The sequence below is a fragment of the Centropristis striata genome, chromosome 20 (genome assembly GCF_030273125.1).
Source record: "Centropristis striata isolate RG_2023a ecotype Rhode Island chromosome 20, C.striata_1.0, whole genome shotgun sequence".
Classification (NCBI taxonomy): domain Eukaryota; kingdom Metazoa; phylum Chordata; class Actinopteri; order Perciformes; family Serranidae; genus Centropristis; species Centropristis striata.
Window position 1 is genome coordinate 12,569,426 of NC_081536.1, and position 11,991 is coordinate 12,581,416.

Here is an 11,991-nt window from a genome sequence, read left to right on the forward strand (position 1 = left end):
ACACAATTCTCAAGTTCACAAAGAAAGTTAGAGTAACAGACAACCCTTTAAACTAAAGCCAGTGGGAGACAAGAGGATTCTCTTCATCCGCACAGATCTGGACGGGTGAAGCTTGAGCCTCGATGGACCACAGCCATTCCTCTCTTTATATTTCACAGGCCAGTGACCAGCCACCACTCTCATCTGTGGAAGCAGCTGCTGTCTGTTCCCTCATTCCACTCTCCTCCATCCACGACCCCATTCTCTTCATGTGTAATAGTCACCTCCCCTCCACACAACGTGTAGCTTCCCTCTCATACAGCTCGTTCATCAAGAGGAGAGGGAAGCCTCCACTCTACAGGCTTCCCAGGGGAGCAGGACGGGGAGGGAGAGAGGGAGAGAGGGAGAGAGGGAGAGAGGGAGAGAGGGAGAGAGAGGGAGAGAGGGAGAGAGGACTGTTATTGGCTAAAGGATGCTGGACTTTTACTTCAGGGTGGCTGCAGTTTAGCTGAATAACGAGGGCAGAGATGATGAGAGATTTGGTTATCTTAGTGAGGTTTGTGATAAAAATACAAACTCAGAAATCCAGAATACTGGATACGTGGTACTGTTGGTCTAGATCCATGCACAAAAGAGTGTTATGAGATTTTCAGGCTTGCTGAAGAGCTGAAACACACACACACACACACACACAAAAATCTCAACAACCCTGAGTGTCGAGCAAGCTGATGATTAATCCAACTCCTGCTGGGAACTAGGTATGAGACAGAAAAAAGTACAAATATACTCAAAAGTATAAAAGAACGAGCCATGCAAAAGCTCCACGCAGTAAATATTAAGTTAAAAATAATTTTGTTCTCGTGTTAATTTTACATTTGTGTATTATTTACAGTCATTTGGGTTGCTATGCTATTATTATTTTTGGTTTGTCTTGCTTTGCATGCTGTTTTTGTGATGTTCATCTTTCCTAACTTTTCTACTTTTGGTTGATGTTTTTGTTACTGAACTGAATGTGCTTCTACTTCACCATTACTTAGGAACTGAATGGTTACACATTTGCCCTCACTCATGGATTTGGCATTATACAGGAACCAATCCTGAACCAGTGTGGGCCTATTTCCATCAGGTAGGTAGCAGTCAGCAGCAGCATGGAGGATTCAGAGAGTTAATGCTATCACTTATATTGCATATTAAGGCCATTCTGTTTGTTACCAAACAAATCCAGCAGAGATGGAGAAACATTACCAACTAATTTGAGTTGTGTTTCTGGCCTCCTGACAAATGTAAGTCAAATATTCACTCTCTTCTTAGCTCTGTTGATCAAAGATTTTACCTCTGATAACTGCTGGGCTTTGTTCTTTCTAGGAAAAGTTGCAGAAAACGTGGTGGCAACTTTTCATTGTCAATATACATGGGAAATACTTTCCTTATGGATAGGTATGTTGAAGTAGATTCTAACTATTGTTAGGAGTAATTCAGTAGTGTTCAATACCTTGATTTTGGCAGGGACCTTCCTCCCATTTTTGCTACTCTTTATTTCTGGCTGTGCAACCTATTTGTTCATTTATGGTCTGAAAATATTTCTCTTTCTTTGTATGTGAAAGCATTTTTCATAAAATTGAGCACAGTGTCGAGGAGACCAACCTGAGTGCAAAAAGAATAATGTTTAGTGCAGACTGATGCCAAACCTGTGTCGGAAACAGAGACTGCACATATTTCATCTCCCTGCTCACTGCCATTTAGGATTACATTACGTGGAATACATAAGAGAGTCACCCGGCCTCTCCTGTGCTCTCTCCTCTTCTTTTGTCTGTCATTCATTCATAACCTCAAGTTCTGCTTCTTAATGCCTCCTGACGCGCTCCTTTCTCTTCAGCTCTTGCTTTCCAATTTCCCTCTCTGCCCTCCTGGTCCATGCATTGTATCACTATTCTCTTTCATTTGCTCATTCCTATTATTCTTTCCCCCCTGTCTGCTTCGCTGTCTATCAGCGCCAGACCCAGGGTCAGCGGCAAAGGGAATGCTGTCCGCCTTAAGATTAAGCTAACTCAATTAGGAGGTCTTGCCTTGCTGTATTTGTAGCTCTGCATTACCTGTATCATTTGTTAATGTCCTCTTTATTTTGTGACTTTCTTGTTTAATTTGTTTAGTCTCACTCTAAATGGATTGTGGTGCGTACACTTTAAAAATTAATTGTGGAAATGAAGGTTTAGCCCTGCAGGATTGGAGCATTTCCAGAGAATAAATAAAGCTACTCCACTGCAGAAACTTAAATTAAACCTCCACAGAGTTGGTTTTAACTTAAGACTTGTGGTTTTAGCATTGTAGGAGAAATGGCTGGTGGCACTAACAATCACTCATGTTCATTTGAAAGCCACACCTTATCATCTGAACTGGCTGGTCAACTCAACATGTTCTAAGAATAGCTTTATTTTCCATTATTTTCCTGTCAGTTCATTGAAATATTCAGACTGCAGCCAGACTACTTAAGAAGCAGCTGATTCACTGCAGCCAGGGGACTAAATATAAATTGTAGCAAAGCACTACTGCAGTATCATTAACTCGGCTATGATTAAACACTACTCCAACCACTCATTGTTTACATTCCAACGGATTTATACCTCTTATTAGAATGAAAAACTTCCATTTGGTAAATGATGAGCAATAATTCTGTGACTTGGAAAAGCAATCGTCAGATTTTCCAGAAACTATGCCTAAGGAGTTAGTTAGCGGGATTGCTGGGGGAAAAAGAAATATCTAAAACTTTCTCACATTGAACCTTTCTGACGCCCAAATTGGGGGACTGCATCTGACAATTTTTATCCAAAACCAACAATCTGACAATCACGTCCCCTTTACAGTTCATGCTGTGTTTGACCAGGTGTGCAGAGAAGGGAAAGTATGCAGTAGTGTTGGTTTTTGTTGCTATTTTTTTAATTTACTCTTAGTCCTAGAGGTGGGGGAAAAAATCGATACAGCATAGTATCGCGATATTTTGCGTGGCAATATTATATCGATTCATGGCTGCCAAGTATATATCGTTCTAACACCCGATGCTTACGATGTTCCAGAGGCCGTAGCTCACTTTTAGGAATATACTGAAGACACTGGTATCATATGCAACTTGGCGATCTAAGGAATCTATAGGTACCATTTATGTCAGGATAACGTGTTGGGAATTTGTGAAAATAACGCTGCAAAGGCTATTTTTCATGTTTCATGATGTTTCATGGTGATTTTTTAAAGCATGTGACCTCTGACGTCATGCTATCTCTCTGGGTTCCCACAAGTCTCCTCTTTACATACAGGGCTGCCTCCTAATTCTGAACTGAGAATTTTCTCTTATTTGCCAAAACAATTCTTGAATAAATTAAAATTTGTGGACACAAAATGCAGTTAAAGAGTTAAATCGCAATATATTGTATTGCAATACCATGTCGCGAAATGCTTAAAATCGCAATAATATCTTATCATGACTCAAGTATTGGGATAAAATCTATTGTGGGGCTTCTGGTGATTCCCACCTCTACTTAGTCCTGTGAAAAGTCTAGAATTAGTCAATCTAATCCTTGTTTTAGTTGACAAAGTTTGGGCATTTTAGTCTCGCCGAAAACCAATGTTTTTGTCATTTAAGTCATACTTACTTCACATAAGATTTTGTCTCATTATCTAATGAAAAACAGACGATTAGGAATGCAGCTTTCCCAGTAGTGTCTCGTCTATTGGTCTGATGGTGGCATTAGTTCCACAAACCCCGTCATGCTACACATTTCTATATCATTCTGCCTGCTGTATAAAACCCCATATGTTTAAACCAGCCAAAATCTGTTGAAGTACACTATTTGAGATTTTGAATGACTTTGTGGCTATTAAACCTGAATTTTAATCTCATCAACAACACAGTCCAGAAGTAGCGTACTCAAACAAAAGCAAATTAAATTCATGTTGTTGCGTGTCATACTTTTCCAGGTTAAGCTCTATCCCTGATTTAATCTAGTAGTTTATACTGTCAGAATCATATCCTTCAGTTGTGGTCATGGCGCTGTTCCAATGCTACACGCTGTGTGAGTTTGACCTTCAGCTTCACTGCATGCAGGGGAGTCGTATGCCCTGCCCTCAGACACAGACGGAGGATTACTCCGCACACCTTCATGACTGATTTCACATTAGATTAGAGAATTTAATCCACTGCATCCTTTCCTCCCCTCACCCCTCGTTTCTCTGCTGCTGAGTTGGAGGGTGAGGAACTCCAAACACCTTGGGATTAGGAGGGCAGTCTTAGTTATGTAATGCCTGCACCTGCGTGTGTTTGTGTGCATGTACGTGAACATTCATAACTGTGTGTCTCTTTTACACGGGTGTTTGGACACTAAGTGTGTGTGTTAGCTAAGTACTGTATGTGTCTGTATGTGTAAGCGCGCAGGTGTGCCCTAGCAAATTAAATTCTCTGGAGGAAACTATATGAAGGTCTGATTTATTTGTGGAGTAGATTCATCTTCTGCATGGCACATCTGCTTCTCTGCTGAGGGCACTATGCACACTCTGGGTTTGTTAGCCCTGCACTATGCAAACGCAATGAGTATGCATGTTCAGTGCCTGTGTGTAAGAGGTGAAAGCCCTTCCTAACAGTAATTGCGCGTATATCGATACACAGCAGCTTAGCCTGGCTTACCTCAAACCTTTTAACAAGGGAGAGATTGAACCTGATTCATCAATATTTACTAAATATAGAAGCAAGCAAGCCATAATCCAGCAAATGCTCCACATAAACCAGGGCTTTAAACCCTCAGGATCTTCTGAGTATTGACAAATCATTTCTGAGGGGAAATTTGTTATTTCCTCTTGCCTGATATTTCAGTTACAAGAGCTGTTGCTGTAATTTACAAACTAATGACTGTGTGTGTGTGGGAATGCCTGCATGTTCGTGTCACTTTGAGTGCTGTTGCTTGTTTGCGTGGGGGATCTTTTCTGACACGTTTCTTGTGCTGTCAAAGCATATTGTGTGTGAGTGATTACCTGTCATCGCAAGCCTTGAGCTCTGCTTACTCTCCAATCACGCCACTGCTGTTGCTTTTCCATCGCTCTCCCACTCTTTGTCTTTCTCTCTAACCCCTGCCGGCCCTTTTTTCTCCCATTCTTTTGTCTTTCTTTTCTCGCCTTCTCCGGGATTCTGTATATCCTGCCAGAAATTTGATATCAGGTTCTTGAGGTTTGTGGTTTCTTTGATCTATTTTTTTATTTATTTATTTTCATTTTATCTTTCTCAAAGTCATTCAACCATGAAACAACCAATGTAGGTCTTCTTGATATTCCTGCCAGGCCTGGCTGCAGCTTTCATTTGTAAATCATGTAACAACCACGTCCAGAGGTTGCGCTGATGCTGACAGGTCCACTGGCGTTTTTACTCGGCGTGGGCCGTGCATGTTGCCACCTAAAAAAAACAAAAATCTGCCTGGTGCTTTTTATTTTTGTTTGGGGCATCAGGGCCATGCTGTGCACAGTGTGGGATGATGCACTTTGAAACATTCAAAAAGCACTCAGACACTTTTATTTTTAATATTTTCTTTTTCTTGAATTATCTTTTTTTTCTTTCGTTTTTTAACAGTATACTTATAGGATGATGTTGTGGGAGAGCTGTATACAGTAGACCGTGCACTCAGTTTGATTCATGCTTCCAGATAGTTTTTTTTTTAATATAATGGGATTTTTAATTAACCTCTTTTGCACTTGTCTGTGGCTAAATCTTTGTATTGGACATTAATGTGGAAAGGTAGAGCTGGACAACAAAGGAGAACAAATGGCCTCAGCTTTTCTTCTCCAATCAGACATAAATATCTGCAGCTAATGGGAGGCAGTGCAGCGGCATCGGTGTATTGATTGTGAGGACCGCCCCATGCCACAACACTGTTCCTACAAATCCCTGCCTAATGGCTGCTTTGACTAATAATAAGTCTGAATCTTATTACTGTGAGCGTGTGTGTACACGTGTCTCTCTCTCTCTCTTTCTCTCTCTCTCTCTTGCTCTACTTTCTAAAGAACATTATTATTCTTCAAGCTGGTCAAAATGGGAATGTTCATTTACCTCTGGCCATAGATTGATTACTGAACAGGCCTGCTGAGCACAGTCTCAGGGGCCCAAAGTGTCAGAGGCCCCCCTGGCCTTCACCTGCAAAATGTCACTGAAAGAGACACATTCCCGCGAAGAGATAAAAAATGACCACAAAGAAACATAAATCGACGACAAACAGAGACAAGTCTACATAGATGCAAAACCGCTGCAAAGAGACACAATGAGAGACTGAAAAAGGGGGTAAAACATCTACAAAGAGACGTCAAATTACAACAGCCAAAACATTTACAATGAGACACAGAATTAACAAGAAGAGTCACACAACCACAGAGAAACATGTAAAAGCTACAAAGAGACACAAAACGACAACAAAAAGAGGCTAAAAAAACTACAAGGTTCATCTGTCTTTGCATGTAAGGTGATGGGGTCGTTTGCACATCTGTGCCCAGAGGCCCATTGTCTCTTAATCCACCCATGCCTCTGGTAAAAGTAAAATAATGCGTGTGAATGTGTTTGAGTATGATCTGTGAGTGCTTTTGAGGGTTTGACCATGCCATCTGTGCTCGTGTGCCAGGTCGCCCTCCTGCCAGGTGGTAAGAGAGCTGTCTGTAACAATCAACTGTGTGCTTGATCTCGTGACTGACGCTGCCGCTGATGCTTTGTGACATCCTTTTTTTTTTTTGTCTGCTGGGTAACAACTGTCACCATCTGTGTTTAAAAAAGGCTTAGATCAGAGATTTGTGTTTAGTGCAAAGTTGAGGCAGATTTAAGGAGCGTGCCTGTGAGTTCCCATGCATCATTAAGGATTCCTGGCCAATTTCATGAAACTGGGAAAGACGTGTGGCTCTGGGTTAGCACCTTTAGGCAAGAGTATGCCTTTAATTGAATTTAGACAGTCTACTTGCTTATTAGCAATAGGCTTTAAGTTGATAGCCACTGTTATGATGACATGTTTCCTTTCTGTGCTTGTTTCTTAGTTGTATCTAAAACTGCCCGAGTTCACTATTGTGTTAAATCTGCTGTTGCTTGCTTTTAAGATGAGACACTGATTGACTCAGTTTTATTACTAAACCAGCCACAGTGCCACAAATGAAAGTTATGTTCTCACTGTTGAGAGCTGAGCCCAATTATGTGTGCCAGCAGGCCATTAAAAATCTATATACAGGAAAAAATAATACTTACCTGCAGCTCTCTTTTTGTTTGTTCTCAGCCAGGTTTTGACTATGCCATAATTGCTGAGTGCTTTCTCAGGTTTATTTATTGTATTGTTAATGGGAATATTCATATTTTCCGTCTGTGCAATAAATGGGCTATATATTTTGACCCAGCTGTACTGAGTGCTGCTTTGCTCCAGAGGTGTCTTCTTCTTTTAACTGCCTTCCTGAAACACAATTTTTAACCATACTTCATAGTTGTTAGTTGTTAATGCCATCATAAAATGGATTAAGGATTAACTTTAATATAATCCGTATTATACCTGAATTAACTGCTGTTTCTTATTGTTTTATATTTAGTTCATGTAAAGCCCTTTTTAATCATTAACGACTACATACACTTTTTGTTTTCAAAATAAAAGTACCTCAGTTACATTTACTCCTGTTCTGTAGTATACACTGTTGTTAGGCTCTGCATACTTATTAATCCAAAACATAATTTTTTCCTAAACCTAACCAGGTAGTTTTGTTGCCTAAATGTAACCAAACTGCAACTACTTTGAGGGCATGTTCTCTAGTACTGTGCACCTGCAGATAGACCTTCTTGCATGCAGGAGTATTTATTTTGGTCCTCAACTTTAGCTACTTTAAGTTCAACTTCAGTTAGTAACTTTACCTTCCAGGGAATGATAGGCTTTCAAATTCTTCATTGTGTTGATCAATTAACAATACCTTGCTGAACTCAAAATCCGTAAACTATTTTTAGCTATGTACACTCACTGGTCACTTCATTAGGTACACCTGTTCAAGTGTTAATTAATGCAAATATCTAATCAGCCAATCACATGGCTGCAACTCAATGTGACTAAATTATGTGAGACGGGCTGGTCTGAGTATTTCACAAAACTGCAGATATACTGGGATTTACAGAGACTTCTGAGAAAGGGAAAATATCCAGTGAAGAGCAGTTCTCTGTTGATGCCAGAGGTCAGAGGAGAATGGCCAAACTGGTTCCAGACGATAGAAAGACAACAGTAACTCAAATAACTACCTGTTACACCCAAGGTATGCAGAAGACCATCTCTGATTGCACAACACATCCATCTGGATTTATTAGGTACTAACTTCACCTAATAAAGTGGCCGGCAAGTGTATGTTAACTCTGTTAGCTTTCATCCAATCGATAGTAAATATAACAACATGAGAAGACAAACTCTATTGTAGTCAGCACTTAGTTCTGTTTTTTTTTAATTTACTAAGTAGTTAAATGTATATAAAAAATCCCTTCAGTCCCTGGAAAGGTTTGTTCCTCTCAAATACATTTTCTTTCATCCCTGAAATGATGAGATGATGTTTCTTGAGCTGGTTACACTACGGTGAATTATATCCATCTTGTCTTCCTGTGTTTTGGTTGAAACATACTGAGGGCAACCAAATACATCTGGACCAAACCTGCCTATCGTGCTCTTCAATCTGTGCGGCCATGTGGCACTAAGCTGGTGGTTGGGTGACAGAGATGGGGTGAGCTCCAGTGAAGCATCCCTGTTTGATGATAACTCTGCCCTGTGGGAGGAAACAGCAGGATGCCCGAGACAGCTTGGCTCTGCTGCTGCTCTCCTCTCAACAGGTACAGACGAGCGTTGAGTCGAATGCTGATTATCTGAATTCCGTGAGAGACTGGAAATGACAAAAATAACTGGCATAAATGAAACACCTCGGGAATTGAGAAACTATACAAAGGTCAGGATATTAACTGATTGATCTTGACTTATTTCATATGTTAAAAAAAAGTAATCTCTTTAGAATATACTGGGAACTCTCACGCAGTGAAGAATTTATGGGCACCAGTGGGATGTGAAAAATGTCTCCTCTTTTTTGCCAATTGTATCCCACACATCCCATGTGCATCCTTTATTGCTTGGTCATTATAAGCCAGAACACACACACACACACACACACACACACACACACACACACACACACACACACACACACACACACACTCACAGTCGACATTTTAGGACAGATGGAAGCCTCGGGGCAGAAGTTTGCTTGCATTCAGACAATAGATGGGAATCTATTCTCATTCCCTTGTGTTGATCGAGGACACGACTCGCATATATTAAAGAGATGACACTTCACTAGTTTATAATAGTATCGACAAGTTAGAGTAAATGCCAGTCTTAAGTGGGATGACACACAGAGATGGAGGCTCTATGGATGGAAAAGCACATTGATTACATTGCACACAGTTTAAATCAATAGGCTGCAGAAGTTTGGAGCTGTGTGGTTTACAAAGAATAATGGATAAATATGATGCATGCTTAAATTGGAAGGCATATGAGGAAAGGGCAGTGAAATAGACTTCAGCTGAGGTGTCAGGAACGATGTAATTAAATTTCAATCCTAAAATAAGTTTTGATGCTTGGATAGTGTGTTCATCAAGCCCAGGTTTGTGGTTAAGCCTCGGGGCAATGCAACAGAAGCAATACACCCTCACCTTTTACACAAAATATTCAGACAACCTCATAGTATGTCTTATGGACACTCCTGTATGAGCAATAGTGGTATATATATATATATATATATATATATATATATATATATATATATATATACACATATACATATATATATATTTATTTATCTTACCTTACCTCTTATTAGCCATTTCTTCTCCTTTTTTTCTTATTTGACTCTTGAGGCTGTAAAAAGTGAATTTCCTTCACATTGAATACACAGTGGACAAATTGCCCGACTGCACCTGAAGCTTTGAGTGCGTGACTGTGCTTGCTTTTACTGAATGTATATGGTGCAGAAGGTTATCACAATATGTACTGCATTAGGAGGCCGGTGGTCGGTGGTGTGCTTCACTTACTGACATAAGTAAGTGGCTGGTAGTTTATCCATGTCTCAGGTGCAGCTTCGTGCATGGCTGCTTCAGTGGGTGGAGGTAAAGCTTAGATAACCTCTTATGTTATGTTGTGAAAAGCTGCTGCCTCAGGGTTTGCCTATTTAAGCGCTGACATAGGCCAGGGGTTATTGTTGAATAAACGGATCAATCTTTTACTTCTAGTTCCTGTTGAAAGAACAACAAATGAGTGTCAAGTAGAGCTGGATAACATGTCTGTCTATTAGCCCAATAATCAAGGATCCCATAGGTCCTTATTTCTCTAACATGCTCTTATTTAAAGCACCACTTGAATCTTCCCAGCATCCTCTTTCCATTATAGTGTTAAAACCTTCAGCAAATGCATGAAGTTTTACATCCATTACGAATAAAAAGAATACTTGATCTTTTTTTCCTGTGTCTTCCTCTGTCATCTGGTTTCACTCTGTACTTTGTGACTTTTCTGCAGATTCTGACCCAGAGTTGCCCTGTCTGTCCATGCTCCTCATGCAGTGGTGGTTCTACACAGGGGCCTCCAGGGGCCACTGCCCCTGTGAAGAAGCCCTTGGCCCCTGCTGTGGCCCCTGTGTCAAATTAATAATAAAGTGATGAAAAACGATGAACGACAGAACAATTCTTACCTATTTTTTGTTCAAACAATACCTCATTGTTGACAAAGGGAACCCAGAATGTGTACATTGTTTCATAGTTTAATTGTTCAATAAAAGCTTGTGAAAATATAAAATAAGGTCATTTTTACTGTCCTGCACTTCCAAAACATAAAAAAGCTAATGGTGCACAAAAATGAGAAAATGTCATTGTTGTACAAAAATAATTGTTCTTGTTGGTAAGTCTCATTGTATTTGTATCTTCCAAACATACTTAAATGAGATGTTTAAATAAGCTAAAATAAAGGTTTTGATTGCTTAAATATCATCTTTGCCGTTTTTTATTGTGCCCCTCTGATTAAACACTGGCCCCTGCTTGGCCCCCACAGGAACACTGGTCTAGAATCGCCACTGTCCTCATGTGTCTTAGTATCTTCAATCAGACACTAAACATATTCCCATTGTTTCCTTCCCATTTAGACACATGATCTTGTGTGCTTGCCATCCTTTACCTTCACTACCTATTTAACACATGACTAAAGACTTTTAACTGGGATTCCTGCCTCCTATTCCTGTATTGCAGTGTCCCCTTTTTCTTGAAAAAAAGTTTGATTATTGATTACCGGTAATCTTTTTCAATCCAAAATAAGACTTTAAAATGTCCCGTTTGCCCAACACCTGAAGAAATTTAATTTATTGTAGAACACACAAATACAGCAAAGCCACTTATTTTGAGAAGCAAATGTTTGACATTTTTACTTGATTGGACATTAAAGCAACAATATGAGCCAGGTGAGTAGTTTCAGCAGCCTGGAAATCATGACAAAGACAATGAGCGAATAGGATATTGATGAAGGAAGCCAAGTAGAGAAAAGGAGAGGGCGACCAAGCAAGAGGCCGCTGGCCAAGCAGGCCTGCTTGATGTCGGACTAGGAAATAATGTTATTTGTCTTGCTTGTGTTGTTGTGCTTTATGTTTGGATGCTAGCAAAGTTGCGGACAAGTTTTTGGTCATAAGAAGTGCAATCATAACAAATGACAGTGAGGTAGAACCGACTTGCACTGACTGGCTCTCATTTATCAAACAAGCGTACGACAGAAAGTGAGCGTAAAGTGGGCTTAAGATAATTTCTATGCAAGCCTCGGCATTTATCAATTTGGACGTGAGCGGAGGGTACGATCAGATTTCACGTCTGCTCTCAGCTCGTGTACGCATATCTGAGTCAGCATGAAGTCCACACGTCTGAGTCAGAGAATTGATCTTAGACTATTGTATTGATGCCTGGAGCTG

General features: G+C 40.2%; 1 long non-coding RNA gene across 1 annotated transcript in view; it reads left to right on the top strand.

Moving 5' to 3' along the window:
- LOC131993617 (uncharacterized) overlaps nt 1-11,024 on the top strand; it is a 31,998-nt gene extending 20,974 nt beyond the window's left edge. The window contains exon 3 of the long non-coding RNA XR_009396331.1: nt 10,563-11,024. This is a non-coding gene — a long non-coding RNA (uncharacterized LOC131993617). The remainder of the gene's footprint in view (nt 1-10,562) is intronic.
- The last annotated feature ends 967 nt before the right edge of the window (nt 11,025-11,991 follow it).